The sequence below is a fragment of the Canis lupus genome, chromosome 23 (genome assembly GCF_003254725.2).
Source record: "Canis lupus dingo isolate Sandy chromosome 23, ASM325472v2, whole genome shotgun sequence".
Taxonomy (NCBI): domain Eukaryota; kingdom Metazoa; phylum Chordata; class Mammalia; order Carnivora; family Canidae; genus Canis; species Canis lupus.
The window spans coordinates 21459572-21475714 of record NC_064265.1 but is presented as its reverse complement, the minus strand read 5'-3'; the positions used below and the strand labels follow the sequence as shown (position 1 = coordinate 21475714).

At 35.5% G+C, this 16143-nt stretch overlaps 1 protein-coding gene across 1 annotated transcript in view; it reads right to left on the bottom strand.

Annotated features, from left to right (window-relative positions):
• ZNF385D (zinc finger protein 385D) overlaps positions 1-16143 on the bottom strand; it is an 891925-nt gene that overhangs the window by 570682 nt on the left and 305100 nt on the right. The window lies entirely within an intron of this gene.

Here is a 16143-nt window from a genome sequence, read left to right as displayed (position 1 = left end):
GAGGTTAAGTAACCACCTCTCATATGTGCTACCAAAGGAATTATCAAATAGGTTAAAACACAACTAGAATTGGTCTTAGGTACTTCCAGCTCAGGCATGTAAGGAATCACACTGATAGGACCCAAATTCATCTCAATGTCTAAGATTTATGGGACTTGAGCAACTCACTTACCCTCTACAAATCTCATTACTCGATCTATAAAATGAGGAACATTGCCTATCACTTTCAGAACTTCTGTGTTAAGTTGTTAATACCCACAGAGCATTTAGATTGGTATATAGCCATGTGTTCAATATTAGCCATTATTACAATATTGTTGATTATGGATACCTAACTTTCTTTGCTATAGAATTGATTTGCTATACATAATTGTGTAGAGGTTTTTAAAAAATATTTATTTATTTATTTATTTATTTATTTATTTGTTTGTTTGTTTGTTTAATTATGAGACAGAGCATGGAGGGGAGAGACATAGGGAGAGAGATCTTCGAACAGACTTTATACTGAGCATGGAGCTCAACTTGGGGCTCAATCTAATGACCCTGAGATCATGACCTGAGCTAAAATCAAGAGTCAGGATGCTTAACTGACTGGTCCGCACAGGCTCCCCAAGCTTTTTTTAAAGATGTTCTCCGTGTTACTAAGTATATAATTAATTAAGGGTCTTAAATTATTGTTCTATAGCAAAAGATACTATAGGGAATTTAATTCTTTTGCAACAAACTATTTCCTTTAGCTCATAATCATTCAAGTCCATTTCTTCAGCAATGCTATGAAACCCTGGTAATGTATTTCTCTGCTGGAAAAGCCCATTTAAGAGCCATAGTTTGTTCTCCAACACTTTACTCCTCTAAATAATCAAAAGTCTAAATCTTCTCACTATAAAAATCATTGACCAGGAGTCAATAAATATATCCTCAGAAGTTACTGTGAAGACCCAAGTTAAATAAGAACATCTAGATCCTTCATATAGCTTCATAATAAACATAAGAGAACATAAGAAAAACAAACTCCCTTGTCTGAGGCCTAACTTGTTTGATTATCTTTGGAAAATTGAAGATTTCTGTCAAAAGCAAACTATTCAACTACTCTTTTAAAAATTCTATATTATATTAGAGGTGTGAGCTCTGCAGTCACCAAATCAATGCTCCAGTTTGAAATCATAATTCTTACAATTATGATGAGTTGTGGTTCTTCAATTTCTTGGACTCTATTGACAAGGCTATAGTTTGCAACTGTAAAGTATTTTCAAAAGTTCCAAAGCTGAGCAAGGCTCCAAACTGAGAAAGTCCACTGTGGCTGACTTTGCCATACATTTATCTCCTTGACATTTTTGCCACTCAGAAAACAGAAGCCACTGTCAACTCAGTTTTAAAGAAACTGCAAAAAGCTTTTTAGGGCTATGTATCTAAATTATATGTAGGAGAAGGGAGTATATGGGAAATCTCTGTAACTTCCTCTTAATTTTGCTGTGAACCAAAAATTGGCCAAAAAAATAGTCCTTAAACATTAAAAATCAAAAGACAATGATTCAGCTGAATGTGAGGAATGACAGTAAGAAAGGAAATTGACTAGTCCTTTTGATGACAGAAAGACATAATGAATGTAGAAAGTCCTTGTACTGGTTTACTATAAATGAGATCGGAAGTATGGTTCAGAATGGGGAGCGTGTATGCAAAGAAGGATTCTTTTTGCTTAGTGGGATTTAATATAGAACAAACAAACACACACACACACACACACACACACACACACACACACACAGAAAGTTCCCAGGAGAAAAAGATAATTAACGGAGAAAGGTTTCTGAAAAATGAGAAGAAAGGTACAATCCAGAACACAAAACAGAATTTAGTCTTCCATAGTATTTGGAACTCCTCCATTACCAGCTGGTTTAAGCTCCTACCTCTCTTTCAATTTTGAAACAATTTCTAATTGCTGCCAGCTTATTTAGGGATTCAGAGATAGGAGTTATTCATGTACAACTTTCATTCTACTACCATACCACAGTATGGGAACTTCTTTACAGGTTTCATTATGATTTCTAATGCTGCAGTAAGGTGATATTTAAAAACAATTTTTATGTATAAAATACTGTAATCATTTTTGAAGATTATTCAGAATATCTTACTTCTACAGTTTTTCCTTCACCAGTTTGGTTTTCAGAACTTTCCTTCAAACCAATAAAATATGGAGACATGGGGACATGACCAACTTCTCTCTATGTGGCTACTTAGGACAACAGCTGCTCCCAAGAAATGAGACTCAAATCTCTTTGCCATTAATCAGAGATAAAATTATAACTGAGATCTAAACAAATTTCTCTATCTCTAAGCCCCAGGTGAAGAGCTAGGGACTGTTCATATCAAATGCCTCCAGGGAAGAAAAATAATGAGGGAAGCAATCTGAATGACTGAACATTACTGAACAAGCACTTGTTAGTGTAATAATTGTCAGCCTTGGCAGATTCAACTGGGAGGAAAATTGATGATAGTGGCTCAGCACAACTGTTCCAACCAAAATGACAGCGGAGTGGGCAGCAGGGGATCAGCTAAGTGGAATAAACAAATGGCCACTAAGAGGAAAAAGTCAAAGGAAAATAGTCACTTAGGGTTTCAATTCAAAGCACCAATACACTTTTTTGTGGACCAAATAAACTTTTCAAAAACTGCTCACTTTGCTGCAATTTCATTAACCATGTTTTCAAGCCTATTTTTCCTATCTCTTTCACTATTCCAGAATACTCAATAGAAATGTTCTTTAAAAAAGACAATGCCGGGGGATCCCTGGGTGGCGCAGCGGTTTGGCGCCTGCCTTTGGCCCAGGGCGCGATCCTGGAGACCCGGGATCGAATCCCACATCGGGCTCCCGGTGCATGGAGCCTGCTTCTCCCTCTGCCTGTGTCTCTGCCTCTCTCTCTCTCACTGTGTGCCTATCATAAATAAATAAAAAAAAAATTAAAAAAAAATAAAATAAAATAAATAAAAAAAAATAAAAAAATAAAAATAAAAAAGACAATGCCTTGACAGCCAATTACAGTCTATGTTCACATAGAAAAGACATGGTAAATTGACTAAAATTCCTTTTAAGTTAGTTCATTGTCATTTAATCAAACTGGACAATCCACTAGCCATTTTCCCCCAGATTTGCTATCTGTAATGTCTAGAGAACTACCACCAGTAATGTCCTTCTCTTCCATTGACATTTTCTGCTTTGTTTTCTTCTGCCATTTTCATTTATTTAAGTGATTACAAATACCTTGAGACTGATTCAGTGAGTTACTTTTAATACTTATGAGACTCATTGGCTGTTTACTAATTCATTCAAGACAAATTACGCTCTAGCTACAGTGGGTAGAATTGAATGCCATCTTATCCTCAGCTCAGTATTTTATTTGGAGCATATTGCTAAAGAGTCAAGGCAAGTACTTTCCTAATTAGAATTGTATTGGGAGAAGTAATTTATTTTATGGAATAATCTTAAGGCTTTTCCAGTTAGAAAAAAAGGAAAAGTTGAAACTAGAAACATTTTAAAATAGATTATACTCCATAAGAACAATCAAACTAACTGGGATATACCTGCCCATATTAGATTAAATCTACATTTAATAAACAAAAAACAATTACTAAAATTGACATTAATTTTCAGTTAACCAACTCTGAAGACTTTGGAGGATAAATTATACTGGTAACTGGAATGTAAATTAACAGTTCACCTGATTTCTGTGTACCAATAGTGAAGGCTTCTGACTTTTGACTAATTCATTATATACATTTAAGGCTCATAATTTTTCCATGTAAATTAAGCAATTTTTAATGAGTTAATTTTGTTTGGTATCTCTCTGTAACTCAAGCTATTTCCTCTTAACATCATTTTCAGAGATATTCATTAGCCAAGAGTGCAACTGAACTCACAGGAGATTTACTTTAATGACTATGAAACCTCCTAGTAGCTCTGATTTGAAGAAAAGGAAAAGGACACTGGTGTGACACATTGCTTGGGGGACAGCTAAGTAGCCAAGTAGCTTGCTGACCTGACTTAGGAACTAACTTATCAGAGGTTATGTCTTCACAATGGTACTATGTAATTATTGGAGGTGACCTTCCTTGTGGTCAGCACTGAGCATTACTAAACAGCAACAACAACAAAAAGCTTTCTCACTTAAATGACAGGTGTGTGTGTCCAAAAGAAAAGGGGAAGATGGGGAGGAAGAAAGGAAGAAGGAGAAAAATAACAGAGAATGTATATGAGTGTGAGGGTGGGGATGTGAGAACCAGCGGATTTGGGTTAATTACTTTCTTAACATCAACATCAACCTTACTGTTGGCTCTGGGAAGATTTTCTTCTGTGAAATAATGCACAGAAGAAGTAAGACAGGGGTGGCTGACCTACCTTTCTATTTTAATATTTTAAAATGTCCTTTGTCATAGGATGGGTGGGAGTGAAGGTCAGGAATCATTTGCCAGGGACTTCTTTAGGTACATTCATTTTATGGAAGAGTATGTGCAGTGTTGAAAATCCAGAAAAGTATTCCTTTAAACTCTTAGCTTATTGCACTATCTTTGGGTCCTCCAATGTATATGTGGATTCTGTTTTGAAGAACATAAGTCAGGTCCAGAGTACAGGATTTATGTCAATTTTGTTTACTGCCATATTCCTGGGCCTAAGCATCAGGAACATGTGCTCAATAAATATTTATTGAAAAATTATTTTAAAAATAAAAATTATTGATACTGACTACATTCAAATTGAATTTCAACCAACTATAAATAAATACTTTTAATTTTCTATAATTAAAGATAGTAACATTAATGAAAGTAATAGGGTGAACAAGTCTTTTTCTAAAGGGGAAATTAAGCCATTACTTGGTCAATAAGTTTTAATTTTGTGAATTGTATTTCCTCTTTGGAAAGAGAAAATATATATTAATATACTAAATGCTCTAGAAAATTCTGGGGAATTTTCTTTTTGAACTTTATTCATATTTCCAAAACTTATTTAAACAATCAATCCACCTTAATTCTCATTAAAAACACGTTAATATGTATGGAAACTACCAATCTTCAAACATGAAGAAATAAGGTTTGGATTATTCAAAATATGTTAGATACATAACATAGTAGATTATTATTAGCCTAGCACTTCTCAATTAGAAAATAAGGGAAAATCTAATAAGAAAAGCCATACATGAGAGTTTTTACAAAAACAGTGATTATTAATTAAAGAATAGAGTTTGAATTCCAGTTCTAATTGCTTTATTACTCAATCACAAGATGAAGAATTGATTCTTATAGTAAAGTATAAACTATGCTATCAAAAGAAACTGTAAACTGATAATAAAGTTAATTTCATACCAAACTAATGACATTTTTACTAAATAACTTCTCTATAAATATGTAATGAATTGGGGATCCCTGGGTGGCTCAGCGGTTTGGCGCCTGCCTTTGGCCCAGGGCGCGATCCTGGAGTCCCGGGATAGAGTCCCACATCGGGCTCCCGTTATGGAGCCTGCTTCTCCCTCCTGTGTCTCTGCCTCTCTCTCTCTGTCTATGATAAATAAATAAATAAATCTTTAAAATATATATATAATGAATTGATAATCATGGATATTTAAAAGTTTTATTGATTTCCTCATTCTCTGAGAGCAGTATTAATGTAGCTATACCTTGGGTAATAGGAAAAATGTTAACTTAATCACTTGATGGTTGTAAAGAACTATTTTCCCAAACTAACTTTGTTTTCTGAAATTTCTTCAAGGGAATAAACAAACTCTGAAAGCATTTCAGCAGTGAACATACAGTAAAAAGACAAGTCATTTGTTTATCAACTGTAGTGTTAAATAAAAACAGAAATATTAACTTAAATACATGCAGAAGAGGAACTCATTTAGGGTTCTGTAGTTAGTAAGTCTTAGACTAAAAGAAGAACCTGTTTAGCTATTCTCTTGCCTTCATCCTCATACTGTGAGAAATATGCTGGGAGAAGCACTAATAGAGAATGAGGACCTTTAAAAGGGTCCTCCAGCTAGACAGATACCTGCAGAGGGAAAAAATAGTCAAATCTACACAGAACTCAGATGCCCATAGAAAGTGTTTGTGAGAGCTTGTCTCTCTACTTGACTATAAAGACTGGTGCCTGACTCTCCAGAAAATTTTGAAGGTGGGAGGCAGCTGGATCATTCTGCAATGGCAGAGTGAAGAGTAGGGGAGACAAGAGTTTATGGCCTGCACTCTCATGTTAGTATGACAGGGACTAGTGAGTTTTCCCCATGCTAGGTCGGTGTACAGTATCATCCAGCTGTAAGCCAACTTGATCAACTTCAACCCAAAAGGGCTGCTTATTTGGGCATGGTAAAAAGGAAAGAAAAAAGAAAGAAAGAAAGAAAGAAAGAAAGAAAGAAAGAAAGAAAGAAAGAAAGAAAGAAAGAAAGAAAGAAAGAAAGAAAGAAAGAAAGAAAGAAAGAAAGAAAGAAAGAAGAAAGAAAGAAAGAAAGAAAGGAAAGAAAGAAAAGAAAAGAAAAGAAAGAAAAGAAAAGAAAGAAAAGAAAGAGAAAAGAAAGAAAAGAAAAAGAAAGAAAAAAAAGAAAAGAAAAGAAAAAGAAAAGAAAAGAAGGAAGGAAGGAAGGAAGGAAGGAAGGAAGGAAGGAAGGAAGGAAGGAAGGAAAGGAGGGAAAGAAAAAGAAAGAAAGAAAGAAAGAAAGAAAGAAAGAAAGAAAGAAAGAAAGAAAGAAAAGAAATCTATTTATGGAGGAATGGAATGGGTATGAATATAAGTAAGCGGGAAGTTGGCACATGCATTGCTAAAATTAGGTGTATACATGAAGACCAGAAATTTCCAGGGATGTGGAGAGCTGGGAAGGGAGGCATTCCCAAAAGACATACAATACACTGCATAAAAGAACCAGAATATAAATGTCTATCGTTACTGAAGGTCACCAATACCCATACATTGTACCAGGCATAAAAGATGATATTCTCTTTTTCTTTTAATCTTTACTCCCCTGTATTGATTCTGGAAAAATCAGAAAGGAAAGGAGAGGGAAAGGACAGCACAGCTCCATCTAAAATTGTCCAAAGGAGATGGAGTGGGGGAATCTTTGAACAATACCTGAGGATCACGTTTGAAATTGGATCACCTAAGGGTTGTTTATTCACAAAAGTGGGAAACATAAAAAAGGCAGTTGTGATATTTAAAACTGATAAGAGAGCTAGTGTATTTTCCAGAGATGTCTTCAGGGAGCCAGGAAAGGAAAGCCAACAGAACAATGCTCGAAGGATCCATGGAAGAAAAAATAAAGTCATATTATGGTCAGCCCATTCAATAAACTGGTTTAGAGTTCAAACCAATTTGAGGCAGAGAAAAAAAAAGAGATTTCTTATGAAACAATCCATATAGCTTTGAAATATCAAAGATGAAGGAAAGGAAAAACAGTGATGTAGCGTTCTTGTTACTACGTAAGCAAGGAAGCAGGTAGTAAAAAGATGCCGGGTGAGATTGTTGCCTGTATGTACACCAGGAGGCGCCATCAGACCAGGGCAGCTCTCCTAAGCCCTAAGTAGGCCACCAGACAAAAAGGGAATTCAGTGCCTGAATGACAGCTAAGATGGTATAAATATTGTGCACTTAGCTATTTACATTTATTTGATGTTCCCTAGCTGGTTGGTCATGACCTGAGATGCATCTTTTTCTAGAAAGAGAAGAAGCCACATGAAAAAGAAATTGCAAATATATTTCTTTGGAAACATAATCCAGGATGCTAAATAAGTTTCACCTCCACTGGATGCTTCATCAAAATCAATGATGCTTATAATCAGAAGTGCCCTATTCCTATTAGTTTCCCTACTTTCTAACATCCATAAATTCAACAATGGATTATGAAAGTCTAGATCACACTCAGGCACCTAATGTGACTATAAAGAAACATTCTTTTCCTCAGTGGAATTACTCTTTTAATGTTCTTGCTTTCCAATTTACATCAGTTAGAAGCTGTTAAAGTAATGGCATAAGCATTAGAAAAATAAAGGGAATATGAAAAGGAAGATTGCTCATCTCTGTGTTTTATTCATCACATTGCCTGTTCAGTTTATATCGCTGGCTTCAGATTTATCCAGTTTCTTTTATTTTATGACTGGAGACATTAAGGGCAACCTGTCAGCTCTGTAAAATAACATTTGTAGTACTCTGAATCTTCTTGGTATAATCTTTAATAACTGTCTTACATTCAAGTTGACAGCGAGCAAGTAATAAAATACCTAATACCATTTTATCGGTCACATAATACAACAGTTTATTTTAGTTCAACAGGGCAATAACAGGTAACAGATAATGAAGTCACTATAGATTTGTATAATATAGTTTCTGAGTTAGCAACAGCTTCAGAAAAGCCACTGAAATCTTCTGAGCTATAACAAAACAGAAGTGCGTGTCCCATTTTCTCTCTTTCTAATGATTCATAACACTAAAGTTACCCTCATAGATGATGCACTTCGATTTTCAAAACTTGATGTCTATTATTATGGAAACAAATATACTTTTTTTGATGGGAAAGAATGGCTTTCTTTTACAACTTCAAATTACATAAGCAAAAGAAGCAACTATTTAGGAATAAAAAATATCTAGTACTTCTCTGTCCAAAACAGTAACCACTGGCTACCTATGGCGATCGAAATTGAAATTAATTGAAATTAAATGTAAAATTCAGTAATATTAACAAGATCGTATTATTTTATTATGGGTTATCTCCCTTATAGCTATTTTCGCTAGTTTAAATTTAGTTGCTTTAGAGACTTTTTAGATAGTTGTATTAATTCTAGGTATTGTGGTGCTAATTCTCCTCTTTGTTATACCTAAGTAACCCTTCCTTTTCATAGGAATACTATGAAGCATATTCTGGTTACTATTTTAGTTACAGCTCAACACTTTTAGCAACATCACAATTCCTGTCTCCTCCTGGACATTAAAATTCAAGATGCCATTCTTAGGGTCTATATCCACATGTAGTAATAGAGCTGAAAATTTCCTCCCTCCCCTCCTTTCTCCTCCCCTCCCTTTGCCTCCCCTCCTTCCTCTTTTCCTTTTCTCTCCTTCCCTTCCTTCCCTCCTTCTTTCCTTTTTCTTTCCTTCCTCCTCTCTCTCTCTCTCACCCTGCTTCTCTCCCTCCCTCTTCCCCATACCCTTTGAACTCTACTACTTTTTATTATATTCCTCTGAGGATCTATGCTAGCAGCTGGATGTACCTGGGTTCCTACAAGTTCAACATCATTCACACGTACCCTATTCTGTTAGTGATTTTAATTTGGATCTTCTTTTCCCCATTGTCTCCCACATTTGTGCAAGGTCTAATTCCCAAAATAAACTCTTTATTTTGCAAAATTCTAGTTGAACTCTGATTGAACTTTTATATAAAGGATAACTGAATTTCTGCAGCCCATATGTGAGGAAGAACACTATAGAAGTGTTGGCAAAATGCACAACCTTGAAAAAATGCTTCTACCTACAAGTAACAGAGAATCTGGTAATAGTAGCTGAGATCACAGGGGCATTTAAAAATAACAATAAATATGAAAGAAGGTATCTCAGAATTGGATAAGGAGCTTCAAGATGTTATTACATACCCAGACTCTATCTTTACCCTCCGTCACCCTCAGCTTTAATCTTTTGTTTTTATGCTCAATGTTTCATTATACCAAGATAACTGCTGTGTCCCCAGAAGTTACATCTGTGTTCAACCAGTAAGAAGGTAAAAAGTGCTAGATTAGCTACAAACGGCCCTTGTGTTAGAAAATTCAATATTTTAACAAATACCCTCCTCCACCCCCTCATTTCATCTCACTGGTCGGTACTGAGTCAAATAAGAGTCTAATAAGATCACAAGAAAAATAAGATCACAGGGATTGGCTTAGGCTAATATGGATAATTTCTTGGAACTGGCAGAAGGGTCTCCCCACAGCAAAGGCTGTCTCTGAACTAGGCTGCAAATCAAGGTTCTAACAGTAGGAAAGTAATTTCTGAGGGGGAAACAATAAATGCTTGAGCAAGTGACAACAGTGTGAGCCTTGGAGTTGGGAAAAGATGAACAAGATGTATTCAGGATATGGCAAGACCCCAAAGGGGCTGGGATGTATAGTACATAAGTGAGAAAAAGGTAAAATAAACAATAAAAATGGCATGCTGAAAATTTTGGAATTGATTTTTTAGATAATTAAAATTACAAGAAGAGTTTGAAACAAAGGAATGGGACAAACTTATCAGTGGTTTATAATGGTATCTGGTAAAATGTTTTGTTCTTTAAGGAGAATTAAATTAGGGCAGCCCGGGTGGCTCAGCAGTTTAGCACCGCCTTAAGCCCAGGGCGTGATCCTGGAGACCAGGGATCGAGTCCCATGTCGGGCTCCCTGCATGGAGCCTGCTTCTCCCTCTGCCTGTCTCTGCCTCTCTCTATATCTCTGTGTCTCTCATGAATGAATAAATAAAATCTTAAAAAACAAAAAGGAGAAATAAATTATCTCTACCACAATAGGGTTCTCTTCCTACAATTTTCCCCAAGGAGGAGGAGGGAAGAAGAAATTCCAGGATTTTAGCACCCTTTCTACGTGCGGCAGTAGGGGATATACAACAGTGGGAAATAAATTGGGCCTCCTTTCCATGGCTCATGAAACAGCCAGGCCTAAGCCAGCAACCCAGGGAACCCCAATTAAAGGCAGGCAACTTCCTTTGTCCTCCCATATTCCTTGATAATATTCTGCTTCTAATATCTGGTGTAAGATGAATTGTACATCTAATTTACATCTAATACATCTAAGCTCTCTGTTACACTTAGAGAAAAGAACAAGAAAGACCAAATGAGCTTTATGCTGTCTACCATTGTTATTGCTTGTTTTCTGTTTTATTTCCACTCACAAACTGGCTGAGCTGTGTACTGCATCCTCACATTGATAATGGTACTTCTCTAGAATTGGAAATTCATTGACTTCCTTCATCATTTAACAATTTTTCACAAATGTTTCACTTTAAACTTTAAAGATAAGTGAGCTTATTTTTTAAAACAATTATTATCTATTCACACATCCTTGAAAAAAATCAGTGGTTTCATCCATTTAAAGCATCAGTGAGGTCCTGGATTAAGAGGTCCACTAATTTATAAATGGCACCACTTGAAATTAATTTTTTAAAAAGACAAGCAATATACAGTTGACCCTTGAACAACACAGGTTTAAACAGTTTGGGTCAGCTTAAGTACAGATTTTCTCAATAAATACACAGTACTGTAAATGTATTTTTTCTTCCCTATAATTTTCTTACTAACATTTCTTTTTCTCTAACCTATTTTATTGTAAGAATACAGTGTATAATACATATAACATACAAAATGTGTGTTAATCAACTGTTTTTTAAATCAATAAGGCTCTCGTTAACAGTAAAGTTTTTGAGGAGTCAAAAGTTAAATGTGGATTTTCAACTATGTGGGGTGAGGGTCAGTGCCCCTAGCTCCCACATTGTTCAAGGATCAACTGTGCTGCAAAGAAAGAGATATCTTTGAAGTAACTGCTTTCCAGATAAATTGTTCCTAAATTTTGAGACCTTATATTTAACAGGTCATTGGCTACTACACACACTGTTAATTGTTTCTATTAAGACTTGTAAGATAAAACTGTGTACTTTGTTCATTACTTCAAAAATGAAATGGATTTCTCTAAGGTTTTTTTCCCATTCCTGGACACATTATGATGAGAAACCATAAAAGAGTGAACCTATTTTCAAACAGGCACACAGATATTCTAGTCATGGGGAGACCTATACTCACTCAAGGGTAAAGGGCATGAGAAAATACTGAATAAAGATGCTGGAGAAATAAACAAAACCCCCAAATAAAATTGGAATATTTACAATTTTAAAATTTTGTTAAGGGTCAAAAGAATCTAGAAAAATGGTAGGGCCAAAGCAAACCTCTGCATTTCCAGGTTTACGGGTAAGTTATGAAATTATAAAAGGTACAAAAATCAATGAAAAAGGTCAGCTTCAATGTTATTTGCAACAACTTATAATTTCAATAAGATTCAATCCAGTCACTTTTATTAAGTGATCTTCTCATGTGTCTTCAGAAAGCATTTACTACACTGAAACTTAAGAAATAATTTTATAAATAGTGTGTTAACTTACATTAAGAAAAAAAATAAACGCAGCACTTTTTAAAATCTGCCAAAATTTAAAACTTCTACTTGTTCATTTACCAAATCTGTAAATAGAATATGAAATGTGTATCGACTGAACACATTGAAATAGAAGGGCAACATGATATTCATGAAGTAGCTCAATTGTGGACACTGAATGGAATGGTCCTGTGCTGGCTTTACACGAGGTTGAAGAACACATGTCTACACTGCAAATTACCTTCCTTTCTCACCCACTATAAGACCTAAAATTATAGTATTTGACAGATCCATTATATTCCAAAGTTTTAATCCCATTCTTCAGTATCTCTTGGTCATCTTAAACTTACATTCAATGTAAGAATTTCAACAAATATTCATGGCAGATGGCAACCTATCTAAACAATGGGCAGCCTAATATTCCTCTCAAAGTATGAAACAGTAGGTTAAATACAAACCTGAGATAGATTTTATTCACCTTCACACTAGAAGTCACTGGGTGATTGAAGAGAAATTGCTGGTATTTGCCTCCTAATAGTACCTTTTTTTTTTTTTTTTTTTAATTAAACCCATTACAAAGCTACTATCGTTGGTCCTCCCTCCTCTCTTCTGGAATCACCTCTGAAGTTCACCTTATTCATTCTTGTATATTTCTCTCATTTTCCAGACAGTGAACATTAGCTTAATATTCAATATACTTAGAAAATATCCATGATTATTTATGAGTTAGCTCGTATTCTCTTGGGTTGGCAGATGAGGAAGCTGAAGTACAGAATACATCTTCTATTCAAAGACCCAAAGAAGGTCCATACAAGCTCTAAACCTTTCTCTTTCTGGTTGGGCAGTTAAATACCTAACACAGGGATGCCTGGGTGCCTCAGTGGTTGAGTGTCTGCCTTTGGCTCAGGTCATGATCCCAGGATCCCGGGATCAAGTCCCACATCGGGCTCCCTACAGGGAGCCTGCTTCTCCCTCTGCCTGTGTCTCTGCCTCTCTCTCTTTCTCTCTCTCTCATGAATAAATGAATAAAATCTTTAAGAAAATAAGTAAACAAATAAATGCCTAACACACTTGCTCAGGCTGTTTTCACTCTGCCATTTATTGGTGGGGCAGTCAACAATGGCCTCATCATAGACTCCTTTGAAGTAAGTCAAAGACTGTTTATAATACAATGGCCTTGCAAGGCCTTCCTTTAGTAACTGATACTGTTTATCAAGAGATCTGTAGGAAGCTATAAAATTCAGAAAAAATATGTTGTAAAATTCTTTTCTTGAGTAGAATAATTTATTCCTGTAACACTCATGGTTAAACTGTGGTATTGTTATTTTCATTTCCTCATCTTAGTGACAATGATGAATGTGAGTACTGAGGCAATTGAATCATGGGATTATAAATGAGACTCTTATTCCACATTAGTGTTATAGATAGTAACTGAAGCTACCCTATGGTAAGAAAGTCTGAGAAAGGGTAGAACATTTCAATTGGACATGGAAATTCCTTAACTGACATGGACAAAAGCCATGTTCATCAGACTACTATGACTATGCTTAAGCATTTTATACTTCCTGGAAGTTACTTCTGTTTCTTCTAGCAGAATCAAGCATTCTCTCAGGAACACAATTGAGGATCACTAGAACTCAAGAGGATCCCCTACTTGCTGAAGAGCTGGTACCTAAAAGAAGTATTATACTTATTAATTTTTTTCTATGGATTTGGTTAGAGTTAGAAAATTTTAAAACAAATGACTTCCCAAACTGTGATATATTATTACACAAAGTAAGCAAAATTGAAAAGAAGTAAAGGAATGGAGGTTAGATCTGAAGGGAGGGAGGGAGCAGGGGGAAGAATGGAGAACAAGGAAAGAGTGGATGAAGCGGGAAGAGAAGAGGGAGGAAAGGTCACAAGAAAATTTATAAGGAGAAACTAAAGAGGAAATACTAGAGGTGAGAAAAAGTAGACTGGAAGTGAGGAACTAAGGAAAGTAAGAAGAAAATAAAACATCTAGATTTGATTCCTAATGGCCTGGAATACACATTTTTCCCTGAGGCTGAGCTGCTTGATCCTAAAGTGAGGTTCACTGGAAGACTTGAGCCAAGTTAAGAGCCCCTGCTCTCAGTAAGAGAGGAGAGAGGCTGTGAAGAACTTGCCTCTTAGTTTCCAGGCACATTCTTTCTTTTCAATAGTTCAAATTTAGCTCCAAGCACCTCAAATCACCCTTGAACTAGAAAGCTCTGTAGTCATAAAAAAGCAGCTTCCCTCAGGGCAAAGAAAAACAGACTCTGCCAGGCTGGAAGCACACTCTACACCTGCTGGAAACAAAGCTAGGTTCTCTTCAAAAGCCAGACCTTCAATCATCTTGAAGTCCCAAATTGTGAATTAAAATCATAATCTGGAGACAAGTCCAATAATATTTCCCTTTTCAGATCCCTGTTTTTCATTTTCTAAATTACATTAAGATTAGTTTTGCATAAAGAGATTGGCAGTGAGAGAAGACAAAATGAGCATAATTTCTGCTGACAGAGAAAGGTTGAGAAGGGTATAATGCGTGACTACCCCACTGCTAATGCTTTATTTCTTAGGGTCAAAGTAGTTTAAATTTCTAGAAACCCTATCTTTACTGAAATTCAATAATCGATTTATTTTTAAAAACTATAAAAAGCCACACTCAACAACCTTTCTTGGGGAGAAAAACATTGGCAAGATATCAAAAAACCTGAGTCTTAGTCCCATTCTTGGCATCAATTACAGGACTAGGCAAATAATTCTGGCTCTTTCTTTTTCTTCACCTGTAAAAGGAGAATAATATTAGTTTCTCCGTCTTACAAGTTTGTAGTGGGAATTAAAGGAATGGGGAGGTTAGACACAAGAGATTAAGAACTGTTTGGTGAATTGAAGAACACATTTGGAAGCTCCCTGCATAGGTAAAAGCACACTATTTTTAGTATCATAAAAAAGTGCAGAAAGAGGTTAACTGCCAAAACTAGACACTTCTTCAAGGCAATATGCACATTTGTAGCAAGCAACAATTTTTTTTGTTTTCTCTTTTATAAAGCAACCTTTAATAAACAAGATTGTTTTATACAATTCATGAATGGTTTTGTATCCTTTAAAAGGGTTATTTATCCTTGTTTATTGAAAGGAACATTATTAAAAATCTATTACTTTAATTTTGTTCTGCTTGTACTGAAGTGTTTGATTCAATGTTCCTTGCACATTTCCAGAGATACTCAATTTTCATTCCTAAGTATTCTGGTACCCTAAGTAATTCTTGGTAGACACCAAGATAATTTTTTCTGTTGCTGTGTACCTAGAAGATGAAGATATCTAGAGTGAAGTTCCCAAAGGGTTTTACAGAAACAAGTGTCAACAGCTGCTTGATTTGCTTGCCTGTGCCAGCTCGTTTGCTCTGAAAAGAAAAGGCAAAGACAAGCTGATCCCACAATGATCAGCTGGAGTGAAGGCATTGATTATGTCAATGCAAGAATAATTAGATACGTAGTTACCATAAACAGCCTTTGGAGTGTTTCAATAGCTATAATTCCATTCATTGCTATCATCTAGCTCTTGGCAAAGAAGCCAATCCTCAATTTTTTTTTTTTGGATGTATCTAAGCAAAAAGCATCTAGCCCATTGCCTAATTCTAGAAGATTACTAATCAATGGCATCTGAACAAGAATCTTCTATTGATCACTTCTGTTTGCTATGTGAGAAAATCATATAAGCAGGTTTTTTTCCTCCTTTTAAATTTCGGATTCAGACTTCAAGAGAGGAATTTCTGGCAATCCTACTATACTTCCACAGTTTGCTTAATGTCCACAATAAAAGAAAATAACTTCCTCTTTCGTCACACTTTTATGTTCCCATTCCCCACTTAGTTCACATATACTTCATTGAGTTCACAGAGCAATCTTAACATTTGTTATTGTCACTTTCCCTCCCATGATAATGAGAGACGTAAGCTTCTGTATGTCCAGGGTGTATATACTTCCACTT